At 35.3% G+C, this 21,208-nt stretch overlaps 1 long non-coding RNA gene across 2 annotated transcripts; it reads left to right on the top strand.

The window, feature by feature from the left end:
• Positions 1-805: 805 nt before the first annotated feature.
• Positions 806-21,183, top strand: LOC130014142 (uncharacterized). Of its 2 annotated transcripts, none has more exons than XR_008789157.1 (5): positions 806-912; positions 11,986-12,123; positions 12,321-12,404; positions 18,363-18,453; positions 19,104-21,183. It is a non-coding gene; the product is annotated as an uncharacterized LOC130014142 (long non-coding RNA). The 2 variants fall into 2 exon arrangements; XR_008789158.1 differs by having other exon boundaries at positions 11,986-12,105.
• Positions 21,184-21,208: the final 25 nt, after the last annotated feature.

Consider the following 21,208-nt stretch of genomic DNA (forward strand, 5'->3'; position numbering starts at 1 on the left):
TATTGAAACCAGTGCAGAATGGAAATGTTACAATAAACATAAGCAAGGATGGAATGAACCTGGGTGAGATATTATGGTTATTTATTTAAAAGGCCTGTAGCTCTATTTTCCGGAACCTACAATAAAATATACCAAAACACGCATATTTAGTCTAGTATAAATGTATAGGAAGTGACTTGCATTCAGGTTTATAAATTTTTATTTTAATTTATACTTAGATATTTAATTGTTTGTCACCTACAGTTCCTGAATTATGCCTTCTTTGCCACGACCCCGTGAACGCGATAGAATCTATGGAGTCAAATGAAATGAAATGAAAAGGTGTTTAACGTCCTACTGTTCTGCTCCTATACTGGGCTAAAGAAGACGGGCTATGAGGGAAATTTTGTCCGGGCAGCGGCACTATCGCCTACTCTTATATCGAATTCCAACTGCCAATGGATCTTTTACGTGCATTCCAATGTATACACGGGACCTCGGTTTTTCGTCTAATCCGAAGGACTAGACAGTTATGCTTGTCAGGCCCTCCGTTCTGCACCACTGACAAGGGGAAACCACGTCGGAAATCTATGGAGTCACAAGATGACGAACTCGATCGATATTCAGCGCTTCGTAACCTCTGTTCAAAGCTTTTGAACGCGATAGAGGCTACAGTCATTAAAAGATTTCCCAAAGCTTCTGAACATGACAAAACTTAGATTTTTTGAAGGTATTTTGGTGAACAAAGTTTTCATTTTGGATAAGCCACAGCCAATGACAATCTGTTTTTTCCAGACTATCTTTTATCTGTTTGTAGGTTTAATGACGCTTCATGGCCAAACGCTGTAGTGGTTGGAGATGAATGGATTTGGACAGCTGGATACCCCCAAGATAACATAGTGTATTGTAGAAAGAATATCAGTGACCGTGCAGGTATGATTAACTAAATTACAGATGATCAACAAAACACTTAACAAAACATAACTCAAAGTCCAAAATACAAGTCAAAACAATATCCAGCAAATAAAATTATAGATCTACGCAGAGCTTGGAAATACGTTCATTCAGCACCGTTGTCGCGATAGCAGCTTATCCGAATATAAAACATGGATGTTGACCAAATTTGTTATGGGTCTAGGATCCTCCCCCCAAAAAAGTTTAAATCCTGTTCAAAAACTGTTTAGGACACATAATATATCTCTAGAACAACCAGTCTTTGATTACTGGAACTCAACAGGACCCAACCTTTTCCGAGTCCAATGAATTTATAAAAAACGGAATATCATGACCCAAGTGCCTTGCATTAAATTTGAAATAAAACCCGATAAATAAGGGGAGGTAACTATTGATTTTTCATGGGGTTCTTCCTCGTTTGACCCCAATGCTTCCCATCAAGCTCACAGACCTGATCAACGATACGACTATCATACTGCTTTAAACTAAATTTAAACGACATCGTTAAAAATCAGTGCTATATGGAGAAAGGGGTAGTGTCCGCTAATATCCGTCACAGGGTAAGTTTTCGGAAAACTGAGAATAACTCATCAATGGCAGGTTGTGAAGTGGAAAAGGTGAATAACCTAGGAGAGGCGAAAAACGATGCGGTTCTATTTCTCCTGACCCCAAATCATTAGAAAACAAAATCTGTTTAAGAGTAGTAACCCTGTAGTCGACAATTTGAACAGTATTGACCAACCTTTTACATACCATACGCAAATTTGTTCACACTAAAATTAAGATACATCAGATAATATTTGCACCCATGTCTATTTCAATGGACATAAATGCATCTGTTCCTAAGCATGCCTATTTTAACTGAATACAGATTAATGTAAAAGAAGATTATATCGCTAAAAGTAACGGGTAGACTTTCTAACTTACTTTATTATTATCACAAGAATGCAATGTACCACTAACCACCGTCAAGTGCGCAACATTTGGCGTTGGCCATCCCTGCTCAATATGTAGTACTATCAGTTGTTCAATCTTCAAGATTCAATCTTCACGCTGTGTTTTCTTCCGTGACGAAGTTACAACTACAGTTCAGGTTCTTTTCTTAAAATACTTTATTACAATTCTTCCTAGTGTCAAATAACTAAATGACTGGTATGGCCGGCGGAGTGAGCTCTGCCGAATGCTATTTCCCCACCCTATTTTGTAGGTGCCTATTCCTTTGTTTGAGGTGTTAATCTAAAGACTGATAACAAATAAGTTCTAAATATGGAAAGGACATGCACCCCAAACTGAACATGGCCAGGGATTGTTACCTTATTTGGTCAACAAATATGATATATGTTTTATAACAAAGAAAAATGTGAATGACCAACATGCTCATTAATCTATAGCTCAGTTAACGTATCAAAATAACAGGCATATACCTTCCATATTTGTGGTTATGAAGTTAGAATCAATACTATGAAAGATAACGCTATTGTTCTAGCCATCATATTTCTGCATTCTTGTCTTCAGACACCATGTCTGGTTATTGTCACAATATTCATAGCCAATTTAATTTGCGTTACAGAATTTAACTCATACCATAACTAATATATTGACAATGGAGAATAATTAATCAAAATCCTAATATTATTTTACATAGATGTTTCAAAGCACAAATTCTTTCCCTCCATATTACTACATTACCTCCCCTGCTTTAGGATTTGTGCTACTTATTAGTTATGAGACTCCTTGAAAATTTTCGAATTTTTTTTTTTTTTTTCTAAGTCAACATCAATATAATTATATAAGTATTCATGCAACTATTTAGGATTACTATACGATTACCATTCAATAAAATCATAAAACAAAATCATCAAAGAACAACACATAATCAAAAATCTCATGCAAATGCTATCCAAAAGTTCTTCCATGCACATCAATGTCTTATGATAATTTTCTTTAACTTGAATGTGTAACAGAACTTTTAAGCGTTCATGATTGACTTTTCTTCCGGTTCTTCACACATTTATCCACTGTTGATAAACAGTTTTCTGCTACACATATTATAGACCACGTGACCTAATGAGTTTTATCTCTATGGTTTATTTTCTGTCATAAAAACTCAGCTCCCGCGTGTTGGGTCACACAGTTGACATTCTTGTAAACAGCCGAGGTGGAAAGGTCCACCTATGTTAATTGTCAATGATAATAGATGACAGTGTAACAATTAACACTAAATAATCACTTCCACATTTAGATATCAGGAAGCTTCCTCGACGTGCTGGACTGCTGCAGTGTTCTACTGGACTGAATAGGGATAACACTATCAATAAATGTTTATATATATATCGCTATGTATGACACAATCACAATATCTAGATAAGCTGTTGAACTTCACGGGCACAAATAACTGCTATTTATTATTATACACACGAAGTCACTACTTCATGAGTTATTCTTTCACATAGCAGAACATTTAAAATAAATCACATACACTGGTCGATAATAACAACTCATCAGTGTACAGGAAACATTGTTATTTAAAACACACCGTTCATGATTTTTTTTCACATGTCAGTTCTTACGCGGATGCCTTAAACATCTCTTGTAATCCGGTCTGTGTCTGTTCTTCCCGAATTCTGTTACAAAGAGTGATGGGAACGGTTGTCGTCCTTGGTACCAATTTCAGGTGTTGACAAGGAGTTTGTAGTATGTGGCGAGAGAGATTCTAATTCTTCTCCATCAATTTTCAACTCGCCTTTTTCAGGAACAGCCAAGGGTTTCTCTGCACTGGTCTCTGTTCGATTTCCACAGATTTTCATTCCAAAACAATGACATAAATTTTTAAAATTTGGGTTGCGTTTATAGCAACATACAATTCCAATAAAAAATAAAAGCGATGAGCCAATAAATATTATTATATAATTCCAGATTGGCCAGGCCTTGTCTTCTTCCAATTGCCTCAAATTATGTAATTCATAAATCAAACTTTCCATAGAAATTTCTCTAACATTTTCTAATTTCGGGGGCAACTTAGTAAGAGTATAATTGGTGAGAACTTTATGCAAAGACCCTTTTTTTAATTCTTAACTATTTTAAAATCACCTTAATTAATTAGTTATGTACGCAAGAAAATATAATATTATAAGAAACTGGCAATAATTTTTAACAACTGTTTCGTCTTTTTGTTCGACGATTTTTTTTGTTTGGATATATCATTATTCTTTTCATTTTCATTATTTTGATCATTATGAGCCTTCAGACGCTTGGATAATTCCATTAAAGGAACATCTTCCTCGCCTGATGTGCTATCATTTCTTTCCCGCCTTAAACGTGTACCAAATTGGACTAAAGGTACATTCTCATCGGACTACCTAGCTTCTATATTTGAGCTAGAATCGGAGCTCGATGGGTCTTCTACATATTGAGCTTTTCGCAGTAACTTTTCCTTATCGGGTTGATTTTCCGGATGTTCACTTTGTTCTTTTTCTATGTCAAAATTATCCAGATTTAGGTCTATTTTATCCGTTAAATCTTTATCTGGAAAATAACATTTCGCATACTTTTGCGGATCAAATTTATTTGAATTGAATGCACTAATCTCAAACATATTATTTTTGGCGCGGGGTTCGATTGTTCCACTGGAACTATCATTATCAATTGATACTTGCTTTGACGGAACTCTAGAAAGAAGATCGGCTATAGAATTTTGCTTTCCCGGGACATATTCTATTTTACAATCAAATCCCGAAATTCCCAATGCCCATAACTGAATTTTCTTATTTTGCATTGGTGATTCCAACAAATATTGCAGCGGCTTATGATCAGTTCGTATGGTAAATTTGGCATTATGTAGATAATAATCCAACTTTTGTAATGCGTAATGAATTGCATATGCCTCACGTTCTACTACACTCCACTTCATTTGTGAATTTGTTAGTTTATGTGATAAAAAGAAAATTGGCCGTTCTACTTTTTCTTTGTTTTCATCCTCATGTACCTGTACTAAAACTGCTCCTATCGCCGAATTACTCGCGTCCGTGTAAAGTATATATGGTAAATTCGGATCTGCATAAGCTAATAATTGAATCGTCGTTAAACTTTCTTTTAAAAATTCAAAAGCGGTTTGACATTCAGATGTCCATTTAAACTTGGCATATTTTGTTGTTAATTTGATTATAGGTTCAGCAATTTTCGAAAAATTTGGTATAAATCGTCTATAATAACTACACATTCCCATAAAACTCCTAACTTCTTTTACAGTACGAGGCTGATCCATAATTTGTATCGCACAAACTTTATCTTCATCAGTTTTAATTCCTTTAGGAGTGATCACAAATCCTAAATATTTTGTTTCTTGTTGGAAAAAATTACATTTAGATGGTTTTAATTTCAGTCCATGTTGTCTTAACCTATCAAAAACAATCTTAATATGTTCATAATGTTCTTGCCTCGAACGAGAGTATATCAGTATATCATCAACATAGGCTATTGCAAAATTTTCGAGCCCCTTTAGAACGCGTGTCATCAAATGTGAGAAAATACTCGGACAATTGTTAATTCCAAATGGCATAACGTTAAATTCAAACAACCCTCTATGGCAGACAAACGCTGTCTTCTCTTTATCTTTTTCGTCTACCAAAACCTGCCAATACCCTGATTTCATATCCAAAGTTGTAAAATGTTTCGACTTGTCTAATCGACTCAACAGATCATCGATGAGGGGCAAAGACCAGCTCATTGGCTTTGTGATTTTATCAAGTTTTCGAAAATCAACGCAAAATCTTTTTGTTCCATCTTTCTTATCTACTAAAACAATAGGAAACGACCAAGGACTGTTGCTTTCTTTTATTATATTATTACGTAACATCTCGTCACTAGACGTTAATGGTGTTCGATACGCCTGCTGTTTAATGGGAAGATGATCACCTGTATCGATTGTCATCTTTACTGTATCTGTATGTCCTAACTCGGAGTCTCTTACCGCAAATAAATCATGATTTTCCTTCAAAAGATTAAGTAACTTAAATCGCTCAGTATTTGGTACATTAATATTCGCAAATGTTTCATTTAAATTGGCATTAGCCACGTGCGAAGTCTCCTGTAAGACTTAGTCTAATTACGCTATTGTACTGTCAATCTCAGCGATAGCATGACCAATGACACACCCTTTGTTTAATCGAAACGTTTTGTTTGTACTATTTACAATACAAATTGGAATCATTTTACCCAACTGTTTAACCTGTTTCATGCTGAACACCGAATGTCTCACCATAAGTCCTGGCTCGTCACTCACAAACCCTTTAGTGGCTTGTTCAACCATGAATACGTCCTGCCTACTGTCATAATTATGTCTCTTCAATTTTGCGGCGTTAATGATATACTTCCTCGGAGGTTCTAAAATTACTTCGTTTGCTACTCGCAAAACAGAAGATATTATTGCATCATTATCTAAGGAAACATACGTTTTACCAATTTTCATACATCCCAAACAGTCTACAACCATGGTAAACAAGAAAATCTCGACCTAAAATTACGTTTCTATTCATATTATAAACAACATGAAAAGCATGTCTTAACTTTTTACCCTTAATTTGAAATTCCAAATTTGCCCAGCCTAATAATTTCAGTTCAAGTCCATTTACTGACTGTAATGTAATTTTACTCTTATTTAATTTTGGTTTATATTTTAAAGAATTATACACGTGATCACTAATTAAAGATACTTGTGCCCCTGTGTCAACTAATGATCGAAAATTTCTTTTTTCTATTTTAATTAAACAAGAACTTGAAAATCCAGATATATTTATATAACATAATGGCTTCTGATATTTACTCTTCCCGTCAGCCTCCCGGAAAGAGTTTTCCCGTTTGCACGAAGTTTTCGACCTAACCGATGGGGCTCTTTGATAAAACTTCGGATTTAATTTAATATAGTCTTGAAATGTCCTACAGTTGCGTTGGAAGTGTCCTTCTATTCCACAGAACCAATACGCCATACCTCGTCGATTACTCGCTTTAACCTCATTTACTACTCGCTTTTGACGACAGTCGCGACTCACGTGACCTCGACGATAACAAATTCCACACGTGCGGGGTCTTATATGGCCAATATCCATGGGTTCATGTTCCCTACTGTTCTGACTTGGTTGGGTATGCGGCGCTCCTAATCTCAACGCAAACCTTTTTCTAATATTTTGTTCCTGCCTAGCCATCTCAACTGTTGCGATAACTGTTTGCGGATCTTCACGCAATATTTTTGTTTTTATGTACTCTTGCTGAAGACCGTCAACGAAAAAACTAATTAATTGCCTATCAAATTCCGGCTGTCCGCTATAATTTGGAAAGGCTTCACCGGCTAAGGATAAAATCCTCTCCGCGAAAACCTGTACATTTTCATCGGGTTTTTGTTTAATTTTCCGTAGTAACGCCAACGCTTGTTGGGTATCCGTAATTTCTGAGAAAGTATTAATTAATTCTGTTTTTAATGCATCCCACGTCACATTTTAATTCGCTACCATCTGCCTTTGAATAAAATTACTCACCACTCCCCTACTTGACTGAAACGCTACTAACTTTACCTTATTCTCCGGGACTGCAGCGAGAAAGCAAAATTTTTCGATATTTTTAACCCAATCTTTAAATAGTTTCGGGTCGCCTTTGTATGGTTCAATTATATTCGCGACCGTATTCGTGGAAATCGAAGAAGACAAGCCTGACAATTGGGTACTTAAATTTCTGAAAATTTCCTCAGCCATTGTTTCAGATAGAATTTAGCGAAAACCAAAAAAGAGATACTCACAGAATAATTAATACTAACTGTCTTGGTATACGGCTCTAAATCTAACTGTAGTACTATCAGTTGTTCAATCTTCAAGATTCAATCTTCACGCTGTGTTTTCTTCCGTGACGAAGTTACAACTACAGTTCAGGTTCTTTTCTTAAAATACTTTATTTCTATAAACTGGAAGTGTTACAATTCTTCCTAGTGTCAAATAACTAAATGACTGGTATGGCCGGCGGAGTGAGCTCTGCCGAATGCTATTTCCCCACCCTATTTTGTAGGTGCCTATTCCTTTGTTTGAGGTGTTAATCTAAAGACTGATAACAAATAAGTTCTAAATATGGAAAGGACATGCACCCCAAACTGAACATCGCCAGGGATTGTTACCTTATTTGGTCAACAAATATGATATATGTTTTATAACAAAGAAAAATGTGAATGACCAACATGCTCATTAATCTATAGCTCAGTTAACGTATCAAAATAACAGGCATATACCTTCCATATTTGTGGTTATGAAGTTAGAATCAATAATATGAAAGATAATGCTATTGTTCCAGCCATCATATTTCTGCATTCTTGTCTTTAGACACCATGTCTGGTTATTGTCACAATATTCATAGCCAATTTAATTTGCGTTTCAGAATTTAACTTATACCATAACTAATATATTGACAATGGAGAATAATTAATCAAAATCCTAATATTATTTTACATAGATGTTTCAAAGCACAAATTCTTTCCCTCCATATTACTACAAATAGGGTCCACATAAAGTTACGGTCCAATACATGTCAATGACCACAGGACAGTGGACAGTGGTGACGGTTATGTCAATATAAACATGTTAACAATCAAAAGATCTTGGATGAGGTGGATATTCGTATGCATCAACCCTTCTGTTCTAGAGTTATGCCCCCTGCCATTTACGTAAAATGTAAAATATGTACAATGTTTTGCGAATGTGGGCTATCTACAGCACGGAATTTGTATCCGGAGTACATGAAAACGATCTGGGATGAGTTTGGTTTTGGTGTGCCTATATATAACTGCCAAGTACTAACCGGGGATTAGTGAGTCTGTCGGACGCTATATAACATGGAGTTTGCTGACAGTTAGACATAAACATACGTTCAGAGACGAGACGAGAGGCTTGGACGAGTTCAGCCACTGCCTTGACAGAGGGGCGGAATGGTTGATTTAATATAGTTATTACCGTCCTGATGTGCTCATGTCATAGTCTAGTTTCTGCTTAATATATGTTCCTTTTGTAGTTATGTACCTGTTTGATATTCTGTTCCGATGTAAATAAACACTATATTTACGAAACTGATCTCTGTTATCACTAAGATAGTGTTACAGTGATCTACAGAGATCAGTTTCGTAAATATAGGGTTTATTTACACCGGGACAGATCATAATATATGGAATTATCTTCTTATCACGGGGATCACGTGGCTAAGTGGGTAAGACGCTGGCTCGCTAGCTTGGAGGTCGGGTGTTCGATCCCTGCATTCGCCGAGAAAGTTCATCCCGATTTTCCGGCGTGGTTTCCCCTTGTCAGTGATGCAAGACGGAGGGCCTGACAAGGACAACTGTCTAGTCATTCGGATGAGACGAAAAACCGAGGTCCCGTGTATACATTGGAATGTACATAAAAGATTCCTTGGCAGTTGGAATTCAATATAATTTAAGAGTAGGCGACAGTGCCGCTGCCCGGGCAAAATTTCCTTCATAGCACACTGTATGGCGTATGCCCGTGTTCATTAGCCCAGTATAGGATCAGAACAGTAGGATGTTAAACCCCATTTCATTTCATTTTCATTTCTCTTCTTATCACGTCGTAGTATGATTACTGACCAGTACGTATATCCTTTGAAGTTCTGCCGAGTGTTGTACACAGATAATGTGTAGCTTGTAAAGGACATATTGAATTAATTAGATGTTTAATTACAACACAGACAGTCGTGACTTACATACAGAGTTGAAGGGGCAATATTATATATATTATCAAAACCAGCTGTAGGTCAATTTGATAAAAGTTATAGATCACTTTTTCACACCTGTATTTTACATATACACATAAAATGTTATAGGTTGCAGTATAAACTTTTCTTCAAATATTAGGGAATAACCTTACGCTTGGCATATCGAACATGTGTATTAAACTAAACCTGTGCATAATATTACAATAATATTTCATATAAGTGAAATACTATGTTGATAATTCTAAAAAGCATGGATTTAAAATACCAGTTTACTCTGGTTTCCGTTACAGTAACAGGTTAAGGGATTTCGTATGCACGGGAATGAGTTTAAAGATATGCTAAAAATAAGGTACACCTGACTGGCTATTTCATTTTAAATATACTTCAAATCTCCTGTCAAAAGGCAAAACCTAGTAACTCACTTTTTTCTTATTTTGAGAAAACAAAGGAAAACGTAATGAATGAATATTGTTAAACCCCAGCTCATCCATTGATTTGACTATTCCCTGGCACATTTAAAATTACGCACGGTCGTCTAGATAGTTTCTTATGGTGTGCCAGCTTGATTTCCTTATAGTGTGCTCGTGCCGGGTTTCCATATATGTTAATAAGTCACGTGATATCCTACATTTGCATATGCAAGTTGATGATGTGCCAAAGTTGCTATGTAGAAAGCGTGAAGGACAAATGGGATGTTGTAGAGCGCAAATGTAAAATGTAATGAGAGAAATGTGAAATGTAGACACGTCAAAAAAGGCATTTTCCAACAAAACATTTGTCATTTAACACTTAACATTTGACGTTTTACATTTAACTCTTGCCTTAAATGTATTTTGACTTCATCAATATCGGTATTAGGACTTTGCACATTGTACTTTTTACATATAATCAATGGAAACGACATTGTCGCAGAGCATTTAATATTGGCAGCGATACCCTTGACCGTTTATTTTGTGACTATATATATACTTAGCCAAATTAAAAACTTGACACTGATGAATTTTAACAATTTTTTTTTCTGGTAAGTCAAATAAATATTAAAGTGTTTCTAACGATAGTAAGTAGTAAGAAGCCTTTAATTTCATAAAATTGTAAAGTCACGTGGATCACGTGACTTTTGAGCATATAAAGATGAAACACCTGCAAAACACAAACTCGTAAGGTCAATCGATGCAAGTTTGCTTAAACTGAACACGCACACGTAACTTGAACTGGAAAAACAAATTAAAATTGTTATTTTCATCTTTGATAGAAAATGCCCTGGACTAACGTTTCAACGTTTGCTTAAACTGAACACGCACGCGTAACTTGAACTGGAAAAAAAAATTAAAATTGTTATTTTCATCTTTGTTAGAAAATGACCTGTACTAACGTTTCAACAAGACAATGCTCGACCCCATACAGCAATTGCTACCCAGAATTTGTTAAGAAATGCCGGTGTCCAAGTCCTGGATTGGCCGTCGCTTAGCCCTGACCTTAATCCTATTGAACACATCTGGGGCGAACTGGGGCGACGTGTTCGTCAGCAAGTGAATCCACCACTGACGTTGCAGGACCTTCAACATGCTCTTGCTGAGCAGTGGCGACGTCTTCCTCGGGTAGTGTTTACTAATGTTCTGGGATCCATGAGAAGACGGTGTGTGGCAGTACGAGACGCTAGAGGAGGCCACAACCGTTACTAAACACTTTATTCCGATTGTTCTCCAAGTCTGTGAATTTCATTTTGGGGGGTACTGTGACATCACGAACGTTATCAATGTCAAGGACTTTCGGCGAGACGTATTCTTGCTTTCTGTTGATGTCAAGGTCGTCTGTGCACAACATAACACTAAAATAGTTGCCTTAAACCAAATATTAGAAAATCTAGTCCCAAAAATCCCGAGTGTCAAGTTTTTGATTTGGCTGAGTATATATATATATATATTATGGTGTAATTGTCGAGATATTTATTTACGGTTGGACACCTTACAATAGACTAGTTTCTCACGAATCACATTTCAATGCTTATTTACATTTGTAAGTATTAGAAAAGAAATAGATTCACCAGACGATATATCAAAATAGATGAGTTAATCAGTTGTGTTATTGCAATTAGCAATGGAGGAATTTTGAGAAAGAAAAAATGTTTCGAAAGTTTAAGTTGTATATTGGAGTAATGACAACAGTGTAATACAATATCAGTTATAAAACTTTATCTGTATATTTTTATAATCTTCAACAAAGCCAGATCGTCATAATCAAAACAAGTCAACACAATATTAAATAATAAAATAATCTAACTTCTTTTATTTCAAGTCAAAGTCGTGGAAACCGATAATTCACCAGGTCTGACTTGTCCGGAAATTACTGGAATAGTAGTTGGTATTTCTGTACTTGTTCCCGTGGTAGTCATTATAGTTGCTATTGTAAAACTACGTAAGAAGGAAGCTCGCAGTAAGTATAAATGTGATTATTATAAAGGTTTCAATAATTATATAATAGTATTAAGCTCGCAGTAGTTTTTAGAGTGTGTGATTATTATAATGTTTTTCAATAACTATATAATGGTATTAAACTCGCTGTAGTTTCATATTATCACAAGCTAAATATGTATTTAACATTCTAAGGAAATGTTGTTTTTTTTATTCTAGAAGGAAAATTTCGCTTTCTGATACCAATGATACTAATACCTCTACTATCTGTGCTTATTGCAGGATTAGCAACTTATTTTCTGTGTAAGTATAAGTATTACCACAACGCCATATATAGTATACTATTCAAAAAAAGTAGGGGATATTTGATTTTGGGGGCATAATACTAAAATATGCAAATGACTACGAAAAAAGTCACTATAGAACCTAACAGAAGAAACATTTCCAGTTACATGTGACGCCCAAACGCACCAATAGCTACCGCATGGAATGCAGGTGATGCTTGGGATCATCATGGGGGTCCAACCCAAGATTTGCACGACTCTGACTTTGAATGTTACAGTCATTGTGGCATTGAATTCCAGGGTGGAAACATCAGTTTAATTGTTTTAGTGACCAGAAAACAAATTTTGATATGCGTCGGCTTACCCAAAATGAAAGGTTACGTGCCCTTGGCATGCTACAGATCGGCACAACACAGGCGGTTGTGGCGCGGACGATGAATGTTTCTCAGTCTGTCATAAGCAGGCTATGGTCCAGATACCGTGATACACAATCTGTACAGGACAGACCACGCTCAGGTCGACAACTCAAGCCCAGGATCGATTTATCCGTACCTTGGCCTTGAGAAATCGTGTCATCACAGCAAATCAGATCAGCGCTCGTCTTCAAACAGACACTGGTGTGAGAGTGAGTGGCCAGACGATTCGGAATCGACTGCATAGGGGTCACCTTCGCGCCCGACGTATGATTTTGTTGAAGAAAACCAAGTGTGATGACGTCAATGACTAATTTGGTAAGTTGCGTAATTTCGCTTTTTGCGAGATATGCGAGAGGTGAAATGGCTCTGACTCTGTTGACATGCGCATTGCCTGTTTTGCCTAGTATATCCGGTTCGGGAATTAACTGGATAATCGACGCTGGAGCAATGTGATGTTTTCAGATGAGTCAAGGTTCACTGTTGATTTTTTGGACAGACGTAGGAGGGTGTGGCGTCGTCGAAACGAGCGCTTCCAAGACGTTAACGTCATCAGACATGATCGATTTGGGGGTGGTTCTGTTATGGTGTGGGGAGGCATCACTGTTGCTGGAAGAACGGCTTTACATGTTGTTGCAGGGCGTGTTACAGGCCAGTACTACCGGGACAACATCTTGGCAGTCCATGTTGTGCCGTTCGCACGACGTCATGGCCGCCGTTTCATCTTCCAGGATGACAACGCAAGATGTCACAGGGCCAGGATCGTTACAGGTTATCTCCAACAACAGAACATCACCACATTACCTTGGCCAGCACTGAGTCTCGACCTCTCCCCCATCGAGCATGTCTGGGACATGCTTGGACAGAGGTTACGTCAACGTCAACAACGTCCTGCCAATGTCCAAGAACTTGCTGCTGCGTTGCAACAGGAATGGGACAATCTGGACCAAAATGACCTTAGACGTCTCATTAGGAGTATGCCACGTCGGATCAATGCTTGTTTGGCAAACAGAGGTGGATTTACCCGTTACTGACTTGGTTGTGATGCTGTGGTAACTTTGCTGTTTGACCCCGGGTATCATTTTACCCTTATAATGGTCAGTCTGTGCCTTACTTAGTCTAACGATCATTTGGAATAAATCGATGAATGTGAACTTCATTTCATTTTGTCATTTGTTTCTTCGTCAGTTTCATTAGGTGACTTTAATAACACTTAAAAATCAAATATCCCCTACTTTTTTTTAATAGTATATTTAAAAACATACATAATCGTCCTTTTGACGAATCCAGCAAATTTATGTCACATTAGCGGGATTACCTTAATGGAAATGAATGAGTAAACACACCCACATTTAAAGTTCATATTTTTTCCCGCCAATAAATTCACAATGTCTTTTGATATTACTTTGTTTTTTTTTCATTTTTGTAAAATTCTCTATTGCAAATTTTCTTCTATGTCATGGCCAGCTCTTGTTTTTTTTTTAAAAAAAACAAACGAGTACCTTTCATTGTTTCCACAATTCTCATTTGCATATGGAAGCTCAGGCTGATCTGCAGGGACAATTGGCTAGGACGATACAACCACTGAGAGGGGTGACATCGGGGCTGGTTAATTACCTAGCAATATTAACTTTTTCCTCTGCAAATTAAATTCTAGAACATCATTTTCTTTTTAAGTATTAGAAAAAAATAATGATGTTTGAAGTATATCTGGATAAAAAATATTTCCTATTTAGTGTAAATGGGTATATACAGCGCGTGTTCAGGTTATGTAAACAATGCACGTGCTATCGAGCCAATAATCTACGTTACGTGATGTGACGTCACATGTAGAAGACATTTGAACTTATAAAGGCCAGTCATCTCATACAGAGGTATTCCGAAGCCCAACGCGAATCGCATCGAGAATCAGTAAGCAAAATTGACAATAGTTTTCAACTAAACAACGATTGATTATTGTTATGTATCATATTTCTGCCACATCCAACTACAATTAAGCATTACAATCCTACCTGGAACAAATATAAATCATCGTATTTAAAATTAAGGCGCTAAGCCGTTACTAGGAACGCCATTTTTAAACGGATAAAAACAACGCTTCATTAATTTAAACGCGAATATTCGAAGTTAGGCGATAGTTGTGCCACTACATTGGCCTCTGTAATTTTAATTGGTCATAATATTATAAAAGTATCTTATTTTTACTAGGTTACGTGCATTAATAAAGAAACTGAGTTTGCCACTTGGAACTAAAGGCATCCAATCGTAGCTAAAAACAAACACATCAGTATATCTCAACGCTTTTAGCTACGTTCTCGTAGCTAGCCCTCCTCTGTCAGAGACGCCTTCGCTGGATAGGCCATGTGCACCGAATGGATGATGGATGATAATTATTTGATATTACAAATAAAGCGTTGTATACAACATAATATAAACCAATATTAATAACAATTCAATAATGACAACACAAATGATGTTCCGTATTTGCATTTTACAAATCTCTTAACAATGTAGTACCCAAAGTAGTAATTGATTACAGTAATTAAGATAATCGACAGAAGGCTGTTAAATAAATAGGTGACGTACCCTTTCAGAGAATCCGGTGTCAAACATTATATATATAAATGGGTGGCATACCCATACAATGCATGTTCATCCTGATTTAAAGAATGCTAAAATTTTGTCTGATGAGACATCACATCTGTGAAAGCGAACCTTGTTTATAAATATAAATATAATACAGTTTGCACGAGCGAGGCACTTAATCATTTGTATCATACTTCTAAATTTAACAGAATAGACCAGAACACCACAAAGTATGGCAATCACCTCTTGGTACAAAGTTAATAGATTAATCAGTGTTCTAAAATATAAACATAATTTTACCTGACTTGTCTATCTGTCGTAACAATTAACCGATAATGTAGTGGCGCCACCACAGAAGCAATGTCTGAGCGGAAAACACTATTGATGACGAGTGATGTAAATGTAGCGCTTTGCACACCCGTAATGGGTGGATTAAAAATATATTATAGCACAAATTAAAAATTTCCTCGATTCTGATTGATCGAAAAGTGTCATCGAATGGGGAATAAACCCCCTCTAAATTATCAAGGCGAATTACTGCGTATAAATATTACAGTGTACATTTTTTTCGTTTTTGTGCTCAATGATCTTCCTCAACTCCTTCCTCAAATCTTTATTGGCAAATATCTTCAAGAAATTCGGCACACATGACTATCAAAACCATTTTCAAACATCATCTTTTCTGAAAACACATTTCTGAAAAACATAAAACAGTAGAAAATCACAAATGAATTAATTAAACCCGTTTTCAGGTATCCAATTATATTCGTTACTAGGCAGTGACAGTATGGACAAATTTGTTTGCTTTTTTGGTAGGCCATCTTCACTCGCCAATTTTTACTTAATCAGGTGGAATTTGTTTTAAAATCACGCTTTGGTCAAAGTCTGACTAGCATGATCTTCCTAATAATACGTCATTAGGCACACGAAATCGCTTGAAAATATAATGAGTGAGTCGGAAATTGCAGCTGAAATATAGGCCTAATCGTTATGCAAAAATTGGCATATGTTGACACACGTCAGAACAGTATACATAGCGACCAGTACAATCTTAGGTTAGACATCACTGTCATAGTTTTATATGGTATGTTTGAGGATGTTAGTACGAACTGCTATTGTGTGAACACGAACTAGCCACAACATTGTGATAACAGTCTGCAAATAAATCAATAAATGCTGAAAACTTTAATGAAACTCCCGAGGCGGAGTCATCTTTGTTGCCAAGAGTTACTCCTCTTTTAGACCCGGATAGCAGGCCGGAATTATTTCAATTATCGATGACACTCGTCTCTAAATACCGCAATAAGACTAATTATTCCCGTTCTTTTAAAAATCTTCAAACGTTAAAAATATTTTTTGTGGATATCTGAATAACATTTTTTTCATAAATCATTTACCAGCACCTCGAGACCCAAGCATTTTAAATTTGCAGGAAAACGAGGACGGTCTAAATCTATTGAGAATATTATGAAAAATGAACGCCAGCACGTGGCCAAATAACGACTTTTTAAAATTGTTGTAAAAAAGTTTTCTAAATAGTTCCAAAGGAAATCCCTAAATCTTTGAACAAGAGTATCTGTAAACACGTTCCTGTTTCGTATTTAGAGGCGGTTTATTGTCCATTTAAAGCTGAACTCCGATTACGGATTACAAAACTACAAAAATAATCCAATAAAAAAAATTGACACCCTAAATAATCGCCATACCTGTTTTCAAGTTGTAGAACAATCATGACGATTGTACGGCATACAAAGACAGAGGCAGACCACGCCTTGTGAACCACACTGTCCACATCCGGCTAGCAATATTTCAACTACCAATTACCTCCTGACTGATTGACGTTTTTTCACTAACAGTTTACTGAAAGTATTATTGCTACACAATTTTATATCTGATCAGGTTCATAATATTTTACTAATTAGACGAAATAAGTAAACCACTGTGTACTTTTGCTCTAAAAATAAGAAACAAAACAACTGCCTTACCCCAAACAATAACAAATCAAAGAACACCAAGCAATTCTATGTTGTTGACATAACATCAAGGGACATAACTACTTCACAAGATGGTGAATATTTTGAAGTGAAAACATACTTCTTTGATGGAGAGAACAACAGTTTTATTGCTGCTTTGGATATATTTTGGAACGATAATATTAGACTTTATAATACCAGAAATTATTTGGTGTTTACACGCTGTTGTACAAAACATTTCAAGAAATACGAAAAAAATTGTTGGCGTTGGTGAGATTTGTTATTGTTTGGGGTAAGGCAGTTTTCTCATATTTTTAGAGCAAAAGTACACCGTGGTTTACTTATTTCGTCTAATTAGTAAAATAATATGTACCTGATCAGACATAATAATTGTGTAGCAATAATATTTTCAGTAAACTGATAGTGAAAAAACGTCAATCAGTCAGCCGAAATATTGCTAGCCAGATGTGGACAGTGTGGATGACAAGTAGTGAACTGGATGTAGGCGTGGCCTGCCTCTGTTTTTGTATGCCGTACAATCGTCATGATTGTTATACAACTTGAAAACAAGTATGGCGATAATTTTGGGCGTTAATCTTTTTTTTTATTTAATTATTTCTGTAGTTTTGTAATCGGAGTTCAGCTTTAACCATGCTTGAATTATCCATTAGAACAACTCGCCTCTGTCGCGTCTCGTGTTGTAATGGATAATTCAAGCATGGTTAAATGGATAATAAACCCCCTCTAAATACGAAACAGGAAGTTTTATCTCCTAATTAAACTATTATTATATCGAAAAAGAAGATAAAGTATTGACACGATGACAAATCAACTACGTGACAATGTTAAACACTGATGTCCATCCGATATAAATATAGCGTGGATAGACACTGTTCTTCTGCAAATAGACTTCGATAATAAATATAGTGTGGAGAAACACTTCTCTCCAGCAGATATACTTCGGCGATAATACAAACTTTATTTAAATTTATTGAATTTCTACAGGTAAAAACTCGAAGGGTACTGGAGCAGTTATTGGTACTCCTGCTGTATTTGGTTTAGTTCAGCTCATACTTGAAGTTGTCATTTGCTACTTGTACGTAAACTTTCATTACAGTATGAATTAGCTATTAAAGGACAATATTGGTGTCAGTCATAATTACATATGTGATAGAACTGGTTAAATACATTCCAAATATAATTTTAACACAGAGATCATTGCTACGGGAGATGTGTAACAAGCAAACGAAGAAACGGGAAGTGACGCCAAACATATCGCTCGTTACTTCAGTCAGATATATAGAAGGATAACTCGTGTTTGTCATGTTTGGCGTCACTTCCCGTTTCTTCACGTGCTTGTTACACATCTCCCGTAGCAATGATCTCTGTGTTAAAATTATATTTGGAATGTATTTACCAGTTCTATCACATATTATAATAACTAATATACATGTAAAACCACCCTAATCCTAACCCTATTATAATAACTAGTATACATGTAAATCCACCCTAATCCTAACCCTATTATAATAACTAGTATACATGTAAAACTACCCTGGTCCTTACTCTGTTATAATAACCAGTATACATGTAAAACTACCCTAATCCTAAAACTATTATAATAACCAGTATACATGCATCCTCGGTTACCCAGTGTACTCATTCCGTTGATACTCCATGTTCAATAAAACTTATTTTCAGGTTAAATTTTAACAATGACAATAACCCTTTTCTTTACTTTTTCAGGGCTAGCAGGGAAAGCAGACCTCAGAAATCCAAAAAGTATCTTGGTGAGTCTCCTGATGAGCCCCCTGATAAGCCTCCTCCTTATGAGCTTCATTGTTCTAATTAGCCTTCTCCTTCTTTCTTCTAATCAGCCGTTTTCTTTTCATCAGCGTTTTGGAGCTATGGATTTAAGACTCATTTCGCAAAAATCAAGATTATGGAAACTGCTGTATTTCATGAAATCAATTGTGAACAACTCAGTTTGCCATTCGGAAAATCTGCTGTCTATGGCAATTTCAATTGTTTCAAACATTTTCTTTGAGCCCTTTACTATTTACTAATTAAATCAAAATGATTAAGAAATATGACATTTAAACTGATGTTCTTAACTCAAAAATTAAATATGTTGCCTATCAAGCTTGTAGTAGAAAAGGACGTAACTACATATGTGGGCCTTGTTGTTTCGGCCGAGTCATGTTGTTTTTAAAAGATCATAAATTATAGTTGTTTGTTTTTGAACACATATTTTGGTTTTTAAAATAAGTAGTAACAAAGTATTAAGAGGTTTATAAGGCGAAGTAAAATGTTTTGTGATTGTTTAACTGGAATTGGGTTAACAGTATCGTAATTTGGAAATTAACACATAAACATTCTCAAAGTATTAATGGGTTTATCTCATCGCTTTTTGTATTGTCTATGTGTATTACCCCGATTGTTAGGGACTTGCCCGATATTAAGGGAGGTATTTTATATTGTGTTTTGACGTAGTACCCCAGGATGCCCCGGAATTACGGGAGTCATTTTATTGGTTATACTATAGATTGATTGGTTATACTATAGAAGAAGGGTTGCGAATGTGAAGTTTTGTTTTGTGTGTTTTAAGAGAGATAACCCGTTGTTAGTTTTGATAAATTCTTTCAAAAATGTCTTATTTAAGACTTGTGAAATGTGTTCAGATCATTCATTAACCTTTTTCTCTAGGTAAATAAAACAATACGACAAAATCCTATTTTAAATTTTGTTTATGAAAATTCTAATGTAAATAATATTGTATAATAGATCGTTATTTAAAGTATGTTCCACGTGCTAATTTGATTATCCAATTGAGTTCACCCCATAATATAAAGTAGAGGATAAAACTTGGGTACGGGTGGCAGTTATAATATTTTTCATCCTGTGCTTTTATATTATGAGGTGAACACAATTGGATAATCAAATTAGCAAGTGGACAATACTGGCATATTAATTAATCCTTAATCAGAACCTTTGAGGTACATTTTGTATTGTTATTATTGCACTTATTATTATTCCTTTGATGGTTTCAAATTAGTTATTGTTTTTGTTACCTTGTTGTATATGATTTGACTTCTTGCTAATACACTGTCATTACTTACTTGAGAACGACAAGAGCAACTTGTTCAAACTTAGTGGGAAAAAAATTCAGTCATTGTTTTCCAAATAAATTGTGTTTTAATATTTGTTAAATTTCAAACAGGTATTTGATGGTTTTGAATAGAAATAAAAATTTAAGTACAAAAATGCTAATAATATACAATTTTTAAAGTAAAATGTGGGAACTTTGAACATGTACAACGTCTCCCCGGTTATTCACAATATTTGTTATGTTTCTTGCATTTGATTATCTATAACAAATGAATTTACTGTTACATTTTGATAGATTTATTAAATTTCCATTAATTTATCGAATGCAATTTTATAAACCGTTCAAAGTAACCCCACTTTTAAAGCAAGATTGAACATCTAAATATTTTTTCTTAAACTTTGAAAAAAAAATTTTTTTTAAAGTAAACATTGATAAAAAATTTTTTTAAAGTAAAACATTAATTTTTTTTTTTTTTTAAAGCAAAACATATTCTTAATTTTTTGAATTGTTAATTTTATAAGTATTTTGATGAATTAAAAATTTTCTGAATGGAAATTTATGTATCGTTCAAAATTACCCCACAGGTGTGAAAAGATTGAACACCTTATTATGTAAACAGAATAATATCTGAACGATATCATTCCATCTTGTTCACAAAGCGGGATTAATTAAAACATCCTAATATGTCAGCCGTCACTTATGATGTTAATAAAATTATTTTACTCACAATGGGGTTTAATCT

Source organism: Patella vulgata, chromosome 8 (assembly GCF_932274485.2).
Source record: "Patella vulgata chromosome 8, xgPatVulg1.2, whole genome shotgun sequence".
NCBI classification, from domain to species: Eukaryota; Metazoa; Mollusca; class Gastropoda; family Patellidae; genus Patella; species Patella vulgata.